Here is a 19,000-nt window from a genome sequence, read left to right as displayed (position 1 = left end):
GGCCTCTTTCACGATGAGTGGCGTCACCTCTCTTGTGGCTTTTGCACTACAGACCTTGTCATACAGATATATCTGGGCTGCTGCTAGACTGAAAATGGAGGAAGGCACCCGGCCTGCTTCCACATCCCTCACAGCTTCTCCATCTCAAAGAGGATCGCTCTTCATGGTTTGAAAACTGCTGGGAACAGGAACCATTCGTTAGGCGGCTAAATTCTACATAGCCCTTTTTACAGCTTCCCCCAGATGTTACAAGAGGAATGCACCCACTGGAGAAGTTTCATTCTGTGGCATCGATTCCTGAGGGCATCTATCTGCTAATTTGCAAATGTGGTGGTTCTCCACCTCAGTTCATTTGATATAAGCACACTGTCAATTTGAGAAAAAGGCCCTGGATGATTTCAGAAGAGGCCCACTTCTATGGTTTGCATTTGGTTACACTGCATTATGGACTTTGTAGTCTTAAGTCTTTCGCACATACCAGCTGGGTCAGCCTAAAACACTTTGAACAGCAAATTATGCCTTCCCACAGTTATAGTGCATAGTAGCCCTGAACATGCACAAAGCTGGCACTAAAGGAAGGATGGAGGACCAGCAACCCTTGTGATGATGCTGCACTACGATTCCCATCATCTCTGACCATTAGCCATGTTGGTTGAGGGTGATGGGAGGTGCTGTCCAACAACATCTAGAGGGCTGCAGGTTCCCCACCCCTGCTTTTAAGCTATCATTTTCTTTCCGATCAGTAAGTAGACCAAAGATAATTTACAATACAGTGGTACCTCCAGTTATGAACTTAATGCGTTCCAGAAGTCTGTTCTTACACCAAAAACATTCTTAAACTGAGTCGTGCTCTCCCCAATGAGGCTTCCCACCATCAGTGCCCTTCCATTGGTTGACTTCTGTTCGTCTTCTGGGGCAAAGTGTGCTAGCTGGAACACCTCCTTCTGGTTTTCCGGAGTGTGTTGCGAATCGTTCGTTAACAGGATTGTTCTTAGACCGAGGTACCACTGTACTATGCTGCCGGCCACATATCCCAAAGACACAGGCCACCAAAGGCAAACAAGCGATCAAGAGGTTGGAGTGACTCCCCCATGAAGAAAGCTTGCAACATTTAGAACTTCTTAGTTTAGAGAAGAGGCAAGAGGTGACATGGCAGACATATATAAAATTATGTGTGGCATGGATAAAGTAAGTGTTTATCTCTCCCTTATTTTGCTAGGACCCATGGACATCCGATTAAGCTGAATGTTGGAAGGTTCAGGACAGATAAAAGAAAGGACTACTTCTCACAGCTCATAGTTAACCTGTGGAACTCACTTCCACAGGAGGCAGTGATGGCCACCAACGTGGATGACTTCAAAAAAGGATTAGGTAAATTCAAGGAGAAGAGGGCTACCAATAGCTCTTAGCTATGATGGCTAAACTCCGCCTCCGTGGTCAGAGGCAGTAATGCTTCTGAATGCCAGTTGCTGGAAACCACAGGTAGAATGCTCTTGTGTTTAGACCCTTTTTTTGTGGGTTTTCCATAGGCATCTGGTCAACCACTGTAAGAACAAGATGCTGGACTTCATGGGCCACTGGCCTGATCCAGCAGGCTCTTCTTGTGTTCTTATGAGTCCAGAGCTGAATATGTCACAGTGTTGTAGGGAGTGGTCTAAACCACTGAGCTTCTTGGGCCTGCTGATCAGAAGGTTGGCAGTTCGAATCCCCGTGATGGTGGTGAGCTCCCGTTGCTCTGTCCCAGCTTCTGCCAACCTAGCAGTTTGAAAGCACATCAGTGCAAGTAGATAAATAGGTACCGCTGCAGTGGGAAGGTAAACGGCGTTTCCTTGCACTCTGGCTTCTGTCACAGTGTTTTCTTGCGCCAGAAGCGGTTTCATCATGCTGGACAAAATATAAAGACTTATTGGAAAATAAAACTCCAAGGTGGCTTTCACCTCTGGAAGCTAAGGCCCGAAAAAGACCCAATATGGAGGCCAAATGGCCAAAATATTGGGAAATATTAGAAAAAGATGGAGACAATTGGAAATTGCAGAGTTTGGAGAAAATGAAGGATAAGGTGCGAGACTGGTTACATTACGCTCAGATTAAAGAAGTTTTTAAAAATGACAAAAAGTTAGGGTTCCAGGTGGAGAAATCGAAGTTAGAAACAGAATTGTTAGAACCAAAGACTAAGGTACTATCTAGAATGTATAACTTGCTGTTAAAATGGAATACACAAGACGAAATGGTTAAATCGGCTATGATAAAGTGGGCGCAGGACATTGGGCATAACATTATGTTTGAGGATTGGGAAAGGTTGTGGACCACTGGGCTGAACTTCACCGCATGTAATGCTCTGAAGGAAAATGTAATGAAAATGATATATAGATGGTACATGACTCCAGTTAAACTTGCCAAAATATACCATTCGTCTGATAATAAATGTTGGAAATGTAAAGAAAATGAAGTAACATTCTTTCACCTCTGGTGGACATGCCCTAAGGTGAAGGTCTTCTGGGAAATGATATATAATGAGCTGAAAAAGGTATTTAAGTATACCTTCACTAAGAAACCAGAGGCCTTCCTTCTGGGTATTGTCGGCCAGAAGGTGCTAAAGAAGGACCGAACATTCTTTATGTATGCAACAACGGCAGCAAGGATACTCATCGCAAAAAACTGGAAAACTCAAGATCTACCCACACTGGAAGAGTGGCAGATGCAGCTGATGGACTATATGCAACTGGCCGAGATGACTGGCAGAATCCGTGATCTGGGAGAAGAGAAGATGGAGGAAGACTGGAAGAAATTTAAGATGTATCTACAAAAACATTGTAATTTGGTTGAATGTTAAGAAGGATGCTAGATTATAAAAAATTGGCCACCACTAAATTAGATTTAAATTTGATGATAAGTGAGACTAAAGAAAATATAAATTTTTTTGGAAGAATTGCTAGATTATATTTGAATGAGTGGACATTAGATTGTAAACAAGTTGATAATTTGTTTGGAAAAAACTTTTAACGATGTAAATGGGAGCGGGAGACGCGAGGGAGTCCAAAGAAGTGATGAAACTATGTTTGTGACAGAAGTAAGATTGTTTATTATTTGTGCATTTATATTTAAAAACTTTAATAAATATTTGTTAAAAAAATAATAATAATCATGCTGGCCACAGGACCCGGAAAGCTGGACAAACGCCGGCTCCCTCAGCCTGAAAGTGAGATGAGTGCCACACCCCACAGTCGCCTTTGACTGGACTTAACTGGGTCCTTTACCTTTACCTTATCTCAGTGTATCTTGGGGGTTGTGCATGCTCCCCCCTGCTTTTTGTGTGTGTGTGTGCTTGATTTACCCATGAAGAATTACTTCCACAATCTCATGTATCCATGTTGAGGAAACTGAGGGGCAATGACCAGGCAGAGGAGTTGCCACCACTGTGGCCCTGTGTGCAGGGAAAAGCTTAGCACAGCTAACAATGTCCCTGGGCCACACAAAGCCTCGCTTTATGCATTCCAAGGCCTTCTGAACACAACACCCTCCTCACGTTGCCTGGAACCTGCTAACTGCTTCCAGTGTTGGAAGACTCTCGCTTGATGTCAGTTCTCTTCACACACAAGAGTCTTGCACCTGGGCTGGAAAAGGACATGTACAATGCTACTGAAAAGCAGGTGTTGAAGCTGTTTGTTTAGGCAGTGTTACAAGAGTGGGTGAGAAGAGCAATAGCTTCTCCCCTGTTGGCAGAATCCCACTGGTGGCCCTGGTGGGGAGTCACAGCTGGAATCACAGCTAATGAATGAGCAAACAAGTGATCTGCATTGCCTTTCCAAAGAGATCACAAATGCCCAACTGAGCCTGCCCCTAAGATCTATTTCACTCCACAGTGCACCTTCTTTTTCAAATTCCACCCCCAGCACTGTGATTCAGCCGGTAATTAGTCTGTTCTGTGTCGCTTGTTCCTCCCCTGCCCACACAATTACAGTTTGCTTTTCGGACATCCTGTGGACTGAATCCTTCCAAAGGATGCCTGATATTCCTCCCAACAGAAGAGGATTTAGGGGAGTGTGACCGGCTTGGTTGCACTGGGTGCAAACCCTTAGGGGTGCCACAAGGGGCATGGGCATAGCTGGGGGGAGGAGGGCGGTTGCCCCCCGTAATTCAAGTAAATAAATAAAAATACTTAACTACAAGTAGAAATTGTAGAAAGATTTTGACAGATTTTTCTGAGCACTTGGGGTCAAAAGAAAGAATTGAAAAGAACTGCTGTTGAGACATTTCATTCTGAATCTGCTAGACAGAGCCAGGCAGAGAATGATGACAGGTGGGTGTCTTGCACTGTCCCGCCCCCCAACATAAATCCTGGCTACACCCATGCCAAAGGGTGCCACAATTCTGGTGTAGAATGGAAGGCAAGAGGGGGGTGAGAGAGAGAATTTTGGTGTTGAACATGGTGCTGCTGAAATTTGAGACCCCACGGTCTGCCACTGCATCCAAACTTGCTGATGTTCTCGATCTGAATGTGCTCTAATTGTTTGCTATCTTTCCAGGCCCAGAGATGGTCCCTGCTGCTAGTCTGGCTGTTCTCCAGTTCTGGAAATTGAAAAGCAAAACAAACAAAAGGAAATAAATGATTGTTAAGCTTTTGTTAATTTCCACCCCTTGTTTTCTCGTCAATACTTCCAGCTAGCCTGGCTCAGTCTTTTCATGCTCAAAAGAGCACGCATTTTTTTGCTTTGCAGGATGATTGTTACCAAAAGACAGGAGATCTTTCAGCTGAGTAGGAGACCACCTGCTGTGCCCACAAAAGGTCCCAAGTTCACGCCCCAACATCTACCATTAGATGAATCAAAGGGCAGCTGATATGAAATACCTCTGCCCCTGAACATATACAGAGTGCCTTTGACTTTACCCTGAATACCTACCCCAACACAGAGGAGCCATCCATTAGCACTTGATCTGCATGTAGAAAGTCCCTGGGTCTCCAGTTAAAAATATCAGGTGAAGAATCATTCTCTGTATGAGCTGCTGCCGATCAGAGTAGGCATCACTGAACATAATGGCAAATTGTGTTCCTTCTGTCCATGTAAGAGCCGGAGGTTTCTAGCACACACTCCTGTCCATCCTCCATTCAGTCATGGGAAAGGCATGTCATCTGAACACACAATATAAAGAGCTATTATGAAAAACAAGGCACTTAAATAGTACACTTTATTTGCAGGGTATACATTTTCCAGCCAGGCGAAGAATGAGAAAGACGCAGAGTAGAGCTGGTGGCCTAGGGAGAGGTTATTTGATCCAGGGGCCATAGAAATACCTGGAGGACCACATTCACCCCCTGGTCCTGATATACCCTACCCCTGATCTAAAGGGAATTTTGACTGTGCAATGAAATATCACCTTGTTCTGCATTCACACTGTTCCTGTTTGCTCCAGTAATTATCCTTTTAACTTGCTTTTCCTTAGTTTTATAGATCTGCCCCAGTTTATTTATATCCCTCCATCCATAATGATTCTGGTCCCATTACTCACGGCAAAACACCAGGAAATGTTCCGTTTCCCAATTTACGGTCGCAATTATGATATCTGACGGAAACAAATGCAGCTGCCTTCCATTTGAAGCCATATTTTGATCACAATAATTAAGAGAAAGAGAGAGCAACTTCGTGGCATGGCATGTGTTAGATGAATTAATGTAATGTTATGGCTGTATTAAAGGAGGGGGGTAGAGAGAGCATATACAAAAAAAATAATGTCTGAGATCAACAATGGGAACAAAGAAATGCATCATTTTAACCCCTTTGGGCCTCTTCTGAAATCTGCTGTTTTCATGCAAAGCCGCTATGCTGTTATAGTAACAGTTAAACTGCCCTATTGAGTCTAATATCTGTTCCACCCTCTTTCCATTTATGCTTCTCCCCCCCCCCCCGAGTCTCTTTCCACAAAATTGCTAGTTATGGAAATGTTTGTGTGCAAACAAGAATGAAGGGTTTCTGTGTGTTTTGTCACTTCATATTTCAGCCTGCCTGTCTGAATGAGCAGGGACAGCTGAAACCCAGATGATGATATTATAATCATCCTTCCAATTGCATCTTCTAAACCTGATAACAAATTGTGTCTTCTCTCTCTCTCTCTCTTTCTCTCTCTGTCTCTCTGTCTCTCCCCCTTCCCTCTTTATCTCTGCAAGGAAGACGTGCGCAGGGCGGTTTTGTATTAATGATGACAAAGGCGGCTTTGTGGGAGCTGGCACTTCTAGGAACAATCGCGAGGAACAATCACGGACCTTTCATGAATGGTGGGGATCATTCAATTAGTTTTAATTTGTTGGTGGAACGACAGAAGGCTAAAAATTTTGACTTGCTTGTCTTTGCTGCAAAGCAACGACAGGCAAAAGCCTGTGCTCTGGGCTTTGTTGTGCTCGCCACCGTGAAGTTCCTCGCTGGTTTATGAGCTGTTTTTTCTCAATACCCCATGAAGCAATGTCTCAAGAATCCTCCATCTTTCCACAAAGGGACTGGCTAATTCAATTCATTCATTCTGAGTTAACTTAATGCTAAACTGTCAGTCCCAGGAACTGGAAGTCTTGGATTGATCAAAAGTGTCACGCCGAGGGGAATAGCAACTCAGGCATTTCTCTTACTCACAACTTTACTAGATTTTGGGGCCCACTGTGGAATTCAGATTTTTATTCATAGGTAATTGTGTTCCAAGACTGTGGGAAGCTTACCAGAATCTACATTTTTTTTCCTTGGTACTTTTATTCAGCAAATACTCTCTTGTCGTTTTTTTAAAAATGATATTCTTGTGATCTCATGTGGAACAACTAGCTAAAAACTTCCTAAACCACAGAGGTATGTGGGAAAATTTCCATGCATGGAAATGCTGAGGAACTGTAACTGAACTGAGACATTGCTAAAATCAGAAGGTGTTAGGGGAGGAGTAGGACCTCTGGTGGGGGACATACATTGTGCTCCTTCTGGGGTACTTTGTCCACTTTTGTACTCAGCTCTCACTTGTGGCTCCTAGAAGCTGTCAGCATGTGACAGCAGCCACACCCTGGGAATGGCTTTGACTGGCCGGCTAAATCAAGTGAGGGTAGCTGATGGGTCTCAAACCTTCAGTGAATTAGGAGCTTCCCTTGCATGCAAAGACATGCTCTGGCGGACAAGACTAACAGTGGGTTCAACAGTCAAGGAGAAGGTTTCTGCACATGCTGGGTAGAGGGAAGTGAGGGGCAAATGGGGCTTGTCAACCTGGGAAGATAGCCCATCTAGGAGAAAGAAGGAAAAATCTGATCCTAAACTTCCATTGCCTTCTGGAGAAAAAGGCTACTGAGTAAACCCTACACAAATCCAGAGTGGAGTTACAAAGACAGTTGGGGGGAATCTTGTATGCATCCTCCTGACAATTCCTGCAGCCAAGCTGGTGCCAAACGTATTGTTCTGCTTTCCTTTGGACCACATGAGCAAGGCTGAGAGAGGGGTCTTGTCATCTGGGCAATCCAGGACCTCCATACACACTGCCCAGGCTTGCACCCCAGGGAGATCACTTGGTGCTGCTATTGCAGAGGTTTAACTCCACCCCTGGAAGTGTACTCCACTGTCTCTTGAGATGGATGGATGCCAACAACACAGGATAAAAAGTAAAGGTAAAGGGACCCCTAACCATTAGGTCCAGTCATGGCTGACTCTGGGGTTGTGGCGCTCATCTCGCTTTATTGGCCGAGGGAGCCGGCATACAGCTTCCGGGTCATGTGGCCAGCATGACTGAGCCGCTTCTGGCGAACCAGAGCAGCGCACGGAAACGCCGTTTACCTTCCTGCAGGAGCGGTACCTATTTATCTACTTGCACTTTGACGTGCTTTCAAACAGCTAGGTTGGCAGGAGCAGGGACTGAGCAACGGGAGCTCACCCCATTGTGGGGATTCGAACCGCTGACCTTCTGATCGGCAAGTCCTAGGCTCTGTGGTTTAACCCACAGCGCCACCTGCGTCCCATAACAACACAGGATAGGCACTGCTAATCTTTTTCAAACCATGTCCACATTTGGAATTTTGTGTGAAAGACATGGGTGCCCCCCTCTGTCCCCTGTGATAAGCCTCCCCTCCCCAGAGAACCTGAAAAAAGAGAAAGTGGGTGCACAGCCACTCACTTTGCATCTACAAGTGATCTCTCAATCTCTCTCTCTCTCTAGTGTGTGTGGACCAGCTCCAGTAGAATTAATCTGAGTATTGAAAAGTGCATAGATATGAAAGACAAAGTAGGAAAGAGTGTCACTCTTGGCACTTCCTCCTCTGCACACTTTTGAAGGGAGAAAAAGAAATAGCAGTGAAGGAACTCCTTCAATTCAAGCACTTCTTCCCAGGCATCTTGCATAGCCCTAGATGATGGAGTACACGCTTTATGCAACTTCAGGACGCCATCCTAATGGTAAACATACATTTCCATTGGAAGAACATGCTACATGTATCTGTTCTCAGACCCAGCTCACCAAACATCCATATTTGTTCTGTAAACCAGGGATGGAGAATGTTTGGCCCTCCAGATTTTGTTGGCCTCCCATATCCCGTCACCTCCAGCCAGAACTGCCAAAGATCAGGGATGCTATAGTCCATCAATGAATGGTCAGGGGTCATAGATACCCAATCCCTAGTGTAAGCACTCTTGCTCACCCTGTCTCTCTCCCCATCTCTCTCTCTCTGTCACACACAAACATTGTCCACCAATAGCATCAAATCCAGCTCAGACCTCTTCACTCATATAGTTTTGATTCCAAGACCAATTCCCTCCCCCTCCCTTTTTCTTTTTTACTATCCCACCTCATCTGTAGGAAATTTAAGTGTCATGAGCTCAAAGATGGAACTACTTGACTTGATGGATAGAAACGACTTGACTGAAATGAGCAGTGGGCATATTTTCAAGGGAAGCAAAGACTCTATTGATTCAAATGGGAATATTTTAGTCACCAGAGGCAGAAAGAGAGTGCTATGGAAACCCAGACAAATCAAACCGAGAGTTTTCAGATGCTGCCACTGTTTGCTTTATAGGCAAAAAGAAAAGTTCTGCCGCCCTGGGTGCCTTAATAGTTATCTCATCCATCCTCCCACTGTGTCAATAGAGTCCTGAGATGCTTTCTCAGTGTTTACTGCCCAGATTGCTCTGGCTGCCACTGCATCTATCATGACTCCCACATTCTTCACTTAGTCCCTGTGCTCTAGCTTCATTTCTTCATTATAAATATTCTAAGTGGGAGGATGGAAAAAGGTGCAGGGAGAGTTTGAGCCACTTCTGTCTGCATGTCATCGTGTCCCTATCAGTCTAGCCTCCCAATTTATATGACTGGAATCCCTCTGTGATCCTCTATCTTCTGCAAGTTGTTGTTGTTTAGTCATTTAGTCGTGTCCAACTCTTCGTGACCCCATGGACCAGAGCACGCCAGGCACTCCTGTCTTCCGCTGCCTCCCACAGTTTGGTCAAACTCATGCTGGTAGCTTCGAGAACACTATCCAACCATGTCGTCCTCTGTTGTCCCCTTCTCCTTGTGCCCTCCATCTTTCCCAACATCAGGGTCTTTTCCAGGGAGTCTTCTCCTCTCATGAGGTGGCCAAAGTATTGGAGCCTCAGCTTCAGGATGTGTCCTTCCAGTGAGCACTCAGGGCTGATTTCCTTCAGAATGGATAGGTTTGATCTTCTTGCAGTCCATGGGACTCTCAAGAGTCTCCTTCAGCACCATAATTCAAAAGCATCAATTATTCAGTGATCAGCCTTCTTTATGGTCCAGCTCTCACTTCCATACATCACTACTAGGAAAACCATAGCTATAACTATACGGATCTTTGTTGGCAAGGTGACATCTCTGCTTTTTAAGATGCTGTCTAGCTTTGTCATTGCTTTCCTCCCAAGAAGCAGGCGTCTTTTAATTTCGTGACTGCTGTCACCATCTGCAGTGATCATGGAGCCCAAGAAAGTAAAATCTCTCACTGCCTCCATTTCTTCCCCTTCTATTTGCCAGGAGGTGATGGGACCAGTGGCCATGATCTTCATTTTTTTCATGTTGAGCTTCAGACCATATTTTGCACTCTCCTCTTTCACCCTCATTAAAAGGTTTTTTAATTCTTCCTCACTTTCTGCCATCAAGGTTGTGTCATCTGCATATCTGAGGCTGTTGACGTTTCTTCCAGCAATCTTAATTCCAGCTAGGGATTCATCCAGCCCAGCCTTTTGCATGATGAATTCTGCATATAAGTTAAATAAGCAGGGAGACAATATACAGCCTTGTTGTACTCCTTTCCCAATTTTGAACCAATCAGTTGATCCATATCCAGTTCTAACTGTAGCTTCTTGTCCCACATAGAGATTTCTCTGGAGACAGATGAGGTGATCAGGCACTCCCATTTCTTTAAGAACTTGCCATAGTTTGCTGTGGTCAACACAGTCAAAGGCTTTTGCATAGTCAATGAAGCAGAAGTAGATTTCTTTCTGGAAGTCTCTAGCTTTCTCCATTATCCAGCGCATGTTTGCAATTTGGTCTCTGGTTCATCTTCTGCATAGCCATTTCTAATATGTCAATTTATTTCTATCAATCCAAACCCAACTATCTTCCATCTGTCTAGTATTTCTGCAGTGAACATGCTCATCTCTTGCTTGGGGGGATGTGTCTGTACCTTTTCCCTGTTCTGCCCACACCCTTGTTTATCCAGTTTTGGCCCCTGGTTCAGATTTGGAATGGTGAGGCCCTCTCTGCTACTTTGGTGAGTCAACTCTTGATGTATTGGATTTCCTGGGCCACGAGTGCCAGCTCTAGCTAGTAACAGTCACTTAATTAAATCCTCCAGATCTAGTTGCAAAGGAGGGGAGTAAAATGTTTTTGCCTGGTTTGTATTGGTTTGCTGGGATTTGTGTCTTCTTTCTACCAGGATAACAGCGGGTTATGAAGAGCTGTCCATCAGCACCAGTCAGAATTCTCTGATTAAAAAACAAAAGCTGTGGTAGGAGCTGTCTATCAGCACCATATTTTGAGCAGTCATGGTTTCCACTTCCACCCATCCTTAAGGAGAAAGAGAGAACAAAAGTGACTAGATCTGACACAAGTACACAATGTTCCCATTACATATCTAGCACAGATAGAAAGATAGACCAGCAATAAATTCAAGTCAGTAAAAAGAACAACCAATTAAATCTTATCAAAATGAGCAACAACGACTTCAGATAAACTCACAGGCCACAGGCCTGTCTAAATAATAATAAAAAGCACTTTTTACTTGCTGACAGATATGGCAGGAATGAGGAACTGGATCTGACCAGTAGACCAGATCCTGACCTCCAACAAGCCTTGTAAACCATTTTGACAAGTGGGCAGTCTGACGTTGCCGCGGCATCAGTTGAGACATTTTTCTTCGCTTGTGTTTCAAACTGCACGGGCACATGCACAGGTGATTTCAAGTGTTGGCGATAAGCTGATTGGTGGCACCTTTAAATAGCTCACTTCCTTTTCTCAGGTGGTTTGAAATAAAACTATACAGGCAAAGGAACAGGGTTTGTTGATGATGTGTTTGTATTCATTCATTCATTCATTCATTCATTCATTCATTCATTCATTTCCTGCCTTTCCCCGAGAACCAGGACTGGAGGTGGCTCACAAAAATTAAAGCTTGTCTAGACCTAGTTAGGCTCATAGGTTGAAAGTTCCCCACCCCTGAGAAAGAGAGATAAGAAGAGCTTCCTTGGATAATTGCTCCAGTTGTTTCAATACTTTGTCCAGGCTACTGAGAAGCACATAGGATAATTGTTGGGTGGAGAGAAGTCCCTTTCTCAAACATCTCAAATTTCTCTCAGGTTTGCACGGGAGTTGAAAATTCTTCAGGTAACCTACCCCAAAATTGTTTAAGGCTTCATAAGCCAAAACTAGCACTTTGAACTGTGACCCAAAATGAACCAGTAGCCAATGAACATTGGCTAAAACATTGTCTCATCCATATATATTTAATTTCTTACTAATTCACCAATTGGAACTCCATTACATTATATATCATAGAGGCACTATCTTTGTGGTCTCTTGAGAGACTGTTGAAGACTTTCCTCTTCCAACCAGCCTTTTAAGTGGATATATTTATCCCAGTCTTTATCTTCATTGGCCTAGGAATTGTCGTTCTAAATGCTTTCATTGTTGATGTTTCCATTGTGAAATTGCTTGGGGATGTTTTATGGAAAGTGATTTGTGAACGAAATAAAGAAATGCTGAAAGTTCTGAGCCAGCTGGAGTTTCAGAATCGTCTTCAAAGGCAAACCCATGTAGAGTAATCCAATGCATAGTCTTATGTATGTCCATGTTTGTTTTTGCAGGGATATCTGCAGCAACCCTTTAGCATGACACTTCCAGAGGCCCCTTGCATTTCCTAATGACTATCAAAGTTGAGTGTGCTTTGATGTCATCTGTGAACACATTAAATCTGCACAACTTACCATCCTTAGAATCTTGACTTTTATTTTATTTATAAAAAATGGTTTCCAACCCTAAATACTTGCAGGGAGGAATTTTAAACCACACAGATAATGCCAGATGATTCAATTAACAATTTTACTGAATGGTAGGGTCGCCATATGTCTTCTATTTCAGGACACGTCCTCATTTTCATGGGTATATAAAAATGAGAGTCGTCATAGTGATCCATAGTTAAAACTAGAAGTCGGCAAATGTGTCCCTTTTTTTGCTCTTCAAAATATGGCAACCCCACTGAATGGTCTCACTTATTTGCTTTCTGTATTTTCCCTTCCCCTCCCCAACACCTTTATTCTGAGGTCCAGTGCCAAGGGCCTTCTGGTGGTTCCCTCACTGTGAGAAGCCAAGTTACAAGGAACTATGCAGAGGGCCTTCTCAGCTGTGGCACCTGCCCTGTGAAACACCCTCTCATCAGATGTCAAGGAAATAAACAACTACCTGACTTTTAGAAGACATCTGAAAGCAGCCTTGTTTAGGGAAGTTTTTAATGACTGATGTTTTAATGTATTTTTAATCTTCTGATAGAAGCTGCTCAGAGTGGCTGGGGAAACCCAGCCATATGGGCGGGGTAGAAATTTATTATTATTATTATTATTATTATTATTATTATTATTATTATTATTATTATTATCAGCTGTTCTACTCACTTTGCTAGAGCTTTAATTTATTCTCTTTTTAAAAAATAAATGAAGAGGTTCACTGTACCCCCCAAATGTAAGTCTGAAAGGAAAGCAGCTGAATATTTTACCTGCATGAAGAATGGAGGGTCTTAAAGACAACTTTGTGAGCCATCTGAAATCACTCATAGTTACTAACCACTCTTCAGCAGACTTCAGCTCTTAAAACCCCTGATAGGGTCCTTCCAATATAGATAGATTAATACCAAGGATGGGTGTTGTTGTTTCTTCTTCTTCTTCTTCTAAATCTGCACTGGCAACTTCCCCCCCCTTGCATGAGCAAAATAAAAACAGTGACTACACCCCCCCCCCAAGATAATAAAGTCCTCCATACAATGGGAAATTACCACAATGTGTGAATATCACATCAGATTAGGTGGAGAAGAGCAAGCTGACATTAAAATAAATTAGCCAATCATATCCTTCCCCCCCCCCATTTTCCTTCGCATTTCTTCTAGCGTCTGCATTTTGATAACTCATCTGAACACAGATTTTCCAACACAGGGAGGGGTAATTTTCTATGCAGTTCATGTTCTGACAGCAAGGCAAAGGTTGTTTTTTTTTTTTTTTTTGTCTTTTTCTTTTTAAACCACTCACACATACCTCCAGCAAAAGAAGCTGAGGAGGAGACAATCTAGTTTGAAAGAGAATGAGAGATAAAGATGATTGACTCCTCTGATGGCTTCTCCATCATGATGACACCTCATTTGAGCTGGTCAATGCAAACTGATTGTTAATCTCCGCCATGTGAGGTCAACCTGGTTTAAGAGGACCACACTGCAGATGCTCTGCTCTGCTCATCATTGCTCCAAATCAGCAACCATAATCTCTCCCAGATCAGAACTTGTTTCCCATTATCTACTTGGTGTTGGCCGATGATATATGAAGCAATTTCAGCCCCGACAGTTGTGTTGGGTGCGTGCTCACAGGCTAGCCTGTGAAATCTATATACTTCCGTTTTTCCTCCTCCCCTTCCCCCCTTTTATTTTATCTAGGAGCAATATTTTTTAAGCTAAAAGGAGTTTTCAAAGAGGAGATGCCATAACTCATCTTTATAGTCCTGCACAATCCGTTCATTTAGACACTGAATTTCCTCTCCATTATGCCACCATCTGAATGCATTAATCTGCTCATTGAGTAGTGGCTGCTTGATGGGGTTGTTGGAAGGAGCAAAGCAAAGGTTGGGGATTATTTGTTTCCATGTTGTCATTCAGCAAGCCTCTAAAAGTATTTAATCCTGTCCATAAACCCAGAGAGCCTGAAGAATGCAACCACATTTGGTGTGCAGTGGCAAAAGGGAGGCAGACCCAATTTAAAGATGGAGTACCTGGTCTCTACTCCAAAATCCGTGCAGTAATCTGTCGGAGTTGGAGCCAGAGGTAGGACTTGGACAGGAGCCTATTGCAAACCAAGCAGAAGGTACTGCTCCATTGATGAGCACAGGCAGATGGTCAAGTCCATAGCATTTATGCACTAAGCTTCATTGTGCCTCTACATCACAGGGGATGATTGTCAGGGTGGAGTTATAGGCAGCTGTCAGAATGCAACCAGGAGCCAAGAATTGTGCAGAACCTTTTCCATCCTAAGGACCACATCCTATTCCAGAAGCAAAAAAATGGGTGGAGCAATTGATATAAATTTTACCTTTGCATGGTAGGCTAGTTTCTATACCTTCACATACCCCTCTCTATTCTTCCTCCAGGAAAGCAGAAGACATTATTAGGATGCAGTTCAGCCACACAAAACACATGGAGTGCAAAGCAAAGTCGGTAAGAGCTGTGGCCTTAGGACAGTTCCAAGGGCCAGATAAAGAGACCCACAGGGCCACATGTTGCCCCTGGGCCTAAGGTGTTTTTATCCCTACCCCACTTCTACTCTAGTGGAGATCAAGACAACCGATGATTCCAAGGAGCAGACCAGAACACAACAGAGCCAAGAAGCTTTGTTGCTGCCCAGTCAGAATCTCAGGCTAAACAGGAAGCCTCTTCTTGTCTAGAAGGACTCAAAGGACAGCCAGGATCACTGGCACCAACTCCTAGGGGCCCTGGGGGCCCGGGCACCCACAATTTGTGGGGGGGGGGTGCGCCCAACCTCCTCCCCCTGCTCTGGCTACCCAAAAGTTGCCAAGGTTTCTACACATATATGTGCATCTTTCCACCCAGGTGAGTAAGAGACATCAACATAGTTCCAATGACACATTCCAGTCAGGAAAAAGCACTTGAGGAGGGTGTGGAGCAAGGCAGATCAGGATTATAGCCTGGAAAGAATGAGATTCTTTCATGAGGAATTCCAGGGGTCAAACTTAGGGACATGGACATGGCTCAGTAATAGAGCATCTGCTTTGCAAGGTCCCAGTTGAATCCCTGGCATCTCCAGGTAGAAAGAAACCCCACAGGAAATCCTGGAGAAAGCCAGCCAGTCAGTATTGTCAATACTAAATTTGATGGGACAATGATCTGACTCAGTGTAAAATAGCTTCCTATGGGTTAAACCACAGAGCCTAGGGCTTGCCGATCAGAAGGTCGGCGGTTTGAATCCCTGCAACAGGGTGAGCTCCCGTTGCTCAGTCCCTGCTCCTGCCAACCTAGCAGTTCGAAAGCACATAGCTATCCAGCAAAGACACGACTTGAATGATATCCACCCAACCTCAGATTTCCGTCACCTAATTGAAAACTGGCATTTGCAGAGAGGGAACACAATATAGACAGGGCAAAATAGAAGGAAACTACTTTGCTCTATAGTTTCATAGTGCTCTGTCCTCGTCCCTTGCATTTGTTATCCTGTAAAGGTTAGGGACACGGGTGGTGCTGTGGGTTAAACCACAGAGCCTAGGACTTGCTGATCAGAAGGTCGGCGGTTCAAATCCCCACAACGGGGTGAGCTCCTGTTTCTTGGTCCCTGCTCCTGCCAACCTAGCAGTTCGAAAGCACGTCAAAGTGCAAGTAGATAAATAGGTACTGCTCCAGCAGGAAGGTAAACGGTGTTTCTGTGTGCTGCTCTGGTTCACCAGAAGCAGCTTAGTAATGCTGGCCACATGACCCGGAAGCTGTACGCTGGCTCCCTCAGCCAGTAAAGCGAGATGAGCACTGCAACCCCAGAGTCGGTCACGACTGGACCTAATGGTCAGGGGTCCCTTTACATTTACCTATGGCTTTAAGTCTTTAGGAAAAAGCTATAGTGCAGTGCTGGAGCATCTTCTATGCCTGCAAGAAGTTCCCAAGCTCAATCTCCAATGGCATCTCAGAGCTAGGAAAGACCCCTACTTGAAATCCTGGAGAGCGGCTGCTAGTCAGTGTGGACAATACTGGGCTAGATGGACCAAAGGACTGATTCAGTATAAGGCAACTGCCTACATTACTAGGTTGTGTGTGCAAAGCATACGATTTATCACTGAGCCACGGCCCTTCTTCAACCATTTGGGATGGTGCTGTGTTTTCTCTTTTAATGCATGCTGCATTTGACAGTGTGCTTTCCCTCCTCTGACTCTTTTCACAGAAACCAAAGCAAAACAAATACATTTGCATCCTTCTGGTGGTTGTCCTGATTGCTCACAGGAGAAATAATGAAACATATAATTTTTTTTTCTAAAGAGAGAAAGAGAGTTGTTCCCATCCAAAGGGTCTTAAAAATTAAACAAAGCTATGGCAGGCTTCCTCGCCCCCAAACAGCGTTTTTGTCTTTGGTGTTGATTTTCCACTGTAGCTCTTTCTCTTGTAAATACGACGGCACTGCCTTAGTGCTGTGTAAATGTCACGTTGAATAGCAAATTTATACAAAAAATTTGGAAATAGATAGCAGGATGTAAAACAGGATTACAAGCCCGTAATACAATGAGAAGAGATTAAACATTCAGGGAAGAGATCAAAGTAAATTTAGGGAGCAAATGAAACGTTTTCGGATGGGAAGTTTGCTTTTAAAAGGGGGAAGTGTATGTCAAGATCAGGTGGTGGTATTTGCAGGACAAGACATCAAACACAGGGGAGAAGGCAGGGAAATGAACAGCCTGGCATGATATCTGGTATTTATTCAACAAAATAGCCATCTAATGTCAGGCTTCTGGACAATGATCAGGAAAGGGTTATTTACCTCCTGTATCATCTGGGCTGAGAGTCAGGCATCCTTCCCCAACCTTATGTCCTCTAGATGCCTTGGACTGCGACTCCTGTCATCCCTCACAATTGGCCATACTGTCTGGGGCTGATGGGCAGTGCCGGATTAAACCCTGTGGAGCAAGAGTCCTGTCTAAGATCCCACTGATGGTTGTAGTAACATGATGCTCACCTGAAATATAAGGTGAGCAATGCACTTAGTGCCACCACACACCCCAAGTTCTTCTCCAACCCAGATTTTTAATCTGGGAGGGAGAAGACTCTGCTCCACCTACTCACCACCTTGCCTGGAACTAACCTGTGGCTCTCCAGATGTAGTCAGACTCCAGCCAGCTTAGTCAGGGGTGATGGAGTAGTAGTGACGGAGTGATGGAGTATTAATCAAAAACATCCAGAGGGAACAAGGTTGGGGAAAGCTGTTTTGGGAAACAGTCCCAAAAACAATAGGAGAGGAATGTTGATCAGGTTCATGTGGGCAAGATGAAAACACCCAAGTTGAAGACCAAGGGAGAAATGCATCTATTGGATATTTTTGAAAGTGATTTGTCTGTCTACCTGCTGTCTATAAGTTTGGCTGCCAAATTCAAAGCAAGGGTTCCCAAAGTTGGGGTGGGGCTTTAAAAATTAATGTTGGGCCACCAAGTGCCATTTGAATCAAGATGGCAGACCAAATATGAATTTGGTACGAGTTTGCCCATTTTTTGGATAGGTTTGGCCACCTCTCAAGATATTGTTGCCAAACTCAGCGCATGGATTTCCGAGATGGGGGGAAGCAGTTTTTATCAGTATGCAGATGCTGGGTGCCTTTTTGATTCAAGATAGTGGACCAAAATGTGACTTTGGCATGAATTCCCCTGATTTTGGACATGATGAGTCCAAACTCACTATCCAGTTAAAAACCACAAATTGGGACGTTTCTAAAAATTCACACACAGAGAGACACAGACAGACAGTTTGACCAAAGTCCTTGGAGGATTTTTATTTTTTTTATCAAGCACAGCTCCAGACTGAAATAATTATTATTCTAATTACACAGAAAAGGGCTCGGAGGATAATGCCATGTGTCTGTGCTTTCCTCAGTCTGATGCTCCCTCTGCCTGCCACATCCAGCCTCATGATCTAAGATGATGGATGGGGTCCCCACAGCAGCAATGGGATGAAGCCCAGAAACAAAGCCCCTTTGCCGATGTTCTTAATTAGATTTGGTGTCCTTACGGCCACCCCGATTCCACTGACATGTCTCCCCAGCTGAATTAGAATCCACAGCAGATAAAACAAGCAAGCCAAGATCAATTTTAATTTGTTCAAAGCGCGGTGCATTTTGTCTCACCTGACACAGGTTCTTCGGGAAGCCATCCTTTAATGTCATGAGGAACCTGAGGGCCAATTTGCAGGATCAATACCTGAGAGACCATTAACGTGTCAGGTTACCACATCATAGAGGTCTGTGTGACATCACTGGCTGCTCTGGTAATAGAAGGGTCGACCGATGCTTAGACCCACAAGAGTTTCATCGTATGGTAAACATTCCCCCCTATGCTCAGAACATTCACGGTTGGCAACCTATTTTAACAGGGATGATATTTGCAAGGTTTGGCACCATCAGCCACACACCCCAGAGAAGATAAAGAAAATGAAATAGAAGATCCCAGGCCAAAGGTCTCTGTAATAAAACAAAAAGTTTTCAAATGGTGGCAAAAGACTAAGGATGGAGCTAAATCAGGGTGGGAAACACTTTTC

The 19,000-nt window shown here is 44.1% G+C and overlaps 1 long non-coding RNA gene across 2 annotated transcripts; it reads right to left on the bottom strand.

Moving 5' to 3' along the window:
* Positions 1-4,310: 4,310 nt before the first annotated feature.
* On the bottom strand, positions 4,311-18,673 carry LOC309331167. Of its 2 annotated transcripts, XR_014151744.1 has the most exons (4): positions 18,591-18,639; positions 17,238-17,373; positions 4,902-5,131; positions 4,311-4,569 (listed from the first exon to the last, which is right to left on the bottom strand). It is a non-coding gene; the product is annotated as an uncharacterized lncRNA (long non-coding RNA). The 2 variants fall into 2 exon arrangements; XR_014151743.1 differs by lacking the exon at positions 17,238-17,373 and having other exon boundaries at positions 18,591-18,673.
* Between the last annotated feature and the right edge of the window lie 327 nt (positions 18,674-19,000).

The sequence above is a fragment of the Podarcis erhardii genome (genome assembly GCF_964252035.2).
Source record: "Podarcis erhardii genome assembly, chromosome: 16".
Lineage (NCBI taxonomy): Eukaryota > Metazoa > Chordata > Lepidosauria > Squamata > Lacertidae > Podarcis > Podarcis erhardii.
This window is presented reverse-complemented; position numbering and strand designations above follow the sequence as displayed.